This window comes from Lepisosteus oculatus, chromosome 14, assembly GCF_040954835.1.
Source record: "Lepisosteus oculatus isolate fLepOcu1 chromosome 14, fLepOcu1.hap2, whole genome shotgun sequence".
Classification (NCBI taxonomy): Eukaryota; Metazoa; Chordata; class Actinopteri; order Semionotiformes; family Lepisosteidae; genus Lepisosteus; species Lepisosteus oculatus.
The window spans coordinates 15,162,240-15,164,893 of NC_090709.1; the positions used below are offsets into that span (position 1 = coordinate 15,162,240).

General features: G+C 41.5%; 1 non-coding gene across 1 annotated transcript; it reads left to right on the forward strand.

Moving 5' to 3' along the window:
* The first annotated feature begins 1,951 nt into the window (after nucleotides 1-1,951).
* Nucleotides 1,952-2,070, forward strand: LOC138245365 (5S ribosomal RNA). Its single transcript, XR_011193975.1, has one exon. It is a non-coding gene; the product is annotated as a 5S ribosomal RNA (ribosomal RNA).
* The last annotated feature ends 584 nt before the right edge of the window (nucleotides 2,071-2,654 follow it).

The following is a 2,654-nucleotide window of genomic DNA, read 5'->3' on the forward strand; positions in this document are numbered from 1 at the left end:
CCATAAAGTTCTGGCTGTATGGAAGGTTTTGTGTTATCCTGAGGTATGCCAGACAATAAACATCTCTGAAGACAATTCCTTGGTTTCATGTTTCAGCAGGTTGTTTTGAGTGTCTGAACATTGTCTCTTTGCATCTGTAGTTATTTGCAGCTGGGAAAGCTAATCATTATGATCTGGGAATGTAACTGAGATTTTTTTCTCCATAATAAGCAGCTTTGCAGCAGGTTATTTGTTTTCACTGCTTGAGAGGTATTGGAATACTGCAAGCAAACATGCAGCTGTAAAGTTGAGCAGTTTTTAATGTCATGCTCTTAAGAAATAAAGCCTTTAGACAATTAGGAGGTACTGGTATTCACAAGGTAGAAGGTGGTGTTTTCAGAGGCCTAAAGGGAAACTGTTATACCTAATGATTAAATACTTGATGAGACATTTTTTTTTACTGCATTGTTTATGTATGATCTGTGTATCTCAGCTGAAAAGCTGAGATAAAATAAGATGTATTTATCTAAATAACTGGACCTCAAATAGCAGACCTTATGAGCAATACTGTGTGTATTTATTTAAAATATTTATAGCTCTTCTGGAAAGTTGTTGGGGGAAAAAAAACTGATGTGCTGAAACAGTACAATTAAACACGCTCTGCAGAAAAGGGGATGGTTGTTAGGTCAGCTTCAGTTTTACACGTACAGTACACATTTGATTTCATTAAAATTATGAGGTACCCTGTATCTGCAGGACTCAAGAGGCTCTCAGTCATGTCACTTTGCAGTTGATGTCTCCTAGAGGTTCAACATAAATGGACCTTCTGGGGCACAGGCTTTAAAGGAGCTTTTTAAAAAAACAGACTTTGCATTTCCTGTTATAAGCTATTCTTTTAGCATATGACAAGCATGCCCTTATTATGGCGATATCCTCCTAAACATTGGAGAAATAACTCTAGAAGTTCAATTAAAACAGAAATGCTTCAAATCATTTGGGATACAACAAAAAAGTGGTGTATTATAAAGTGTGTTAAAAATGTAGCTAGTTTGTTTTCATACCTTAGATTATAATAAAACCTCACCAAAATATTTTTTTTAATCCCGAGCCGAACACATTCCATAAGAATCAGCGCTTTTATATATCGCCTTTAAACACATATATTTAAACACACGTTTACAATTGAAATCAAAACGCGATTCAAATCAATATAAAGGTTTATTTTGTAACGCATAGGTGACTATTCATTGTTATTAAAAAGACTTAAATCCGATCATGTTGTGATATTTAGAAATATAAATTTGTTTGGTGCGAGTGAGGTTTTATTTAATCTCTGACCAAGGCAAACGTTTCATTTTTTCAAAGAAATGTTTGTTAAAAAAAAACTTGTAGTTCCACTGGTATTCCATCACAGACTATGTGATATGGGAGTCAGGAACCTAACCCACAACACCACCAGCATAATCACATGCAGAGTGCTGAAAAAGCACTACATAAACATTATCGACAGACAATGTACAGCGTGTACTATTCTTGTGGTGCGGTACATGAATTAGAGTGAGCGTTTTTTATTCTGATCATGAACAGTTTTACAAGTCCGCAAAGGATCGAGGAAAGGTTTATCGCCAGCTGAAAAGAGACACAGCGCTTCGGCTGTGGAGACTTGTTCGGCTGGCGTTCGGGGAGTCGCGTTTTTCAGAATTGTATTGAGATCGTTTTCCACAGAGCTCAGATGTCAAAGCACAGCAGCAGCTCTCCACAGCAATCCTCTATAGCGCCCTTTCTCCCGCAGCTCCGTCCTCATTGGAAGGAAGCAAGAGTGAAAGGCTGAAGTGAAATAGAGCGGGGATGAAGGCAGTGAAGAGAGAGAACGTGGGAAGAAGAGAAAAACCCAAGGGAAAAAAAGCAGCGTCGTAAAAGAGGTGACGGAGCTGTCCTCTCTATAAGAAGGGTGCCAGCGAGCCTTGCTCTCGCTTATGGCCACACCCCCTTGAGCACACCTGATCTCATCTGATCTCGGAAGCTAAACAGGGATGGGCCTGGTTAGTACTTGGATGGGAGACTGCCTGGGAATACCAGGTGCTGTAAGCTTTTAAGCGCAGGAGGCGCCCTATCCCCGCTCGCTCGCTCATTCACCTGTTCACATGTGCAGTGCGGCTTGTCCGTCTGTTTATTTGTCAGCTTTGGCGAGACACGGGTGCTTGTGTATTAGCGTGAGCGTTTTTTATTCTGATCAGGAACAGTTTTACAAGTCCGCAAAGGATCGAGGAAAGGTTTATCGCCAGCTGAAAAGAGACACAGCGCTTCGGCTGTGGAGACTTGTTCGGCTGGCGTTCGGGGAGTCGCGTTTTTCAGAATTGTATTGAGATCGTTTTCCACAGAGCTCAGATGTCAAAGCACAGCAGCAGCTCTCCACAGCAATCCTCTATAGCGCCCTTTCTCCCGCAGCTGCGTCCTCATTGGAAGGAAGCAAGAGTGAAAGGCTGAAGTGAAATACAGATGCAGCCATTCAAAATGAGCGTTAAAAACCCGCGGTTCAGTAACGAACCCGCAGGGCACCGTAGGGCACCGCGGTAAGTGATTGGCTGGCCAAAATGACCGACAGGGGCACTCGTGGTGCATTGGTTGGTAGTGAAAAGATTTAATCATTTAATGTCTTTACTGTGCACGTTTCA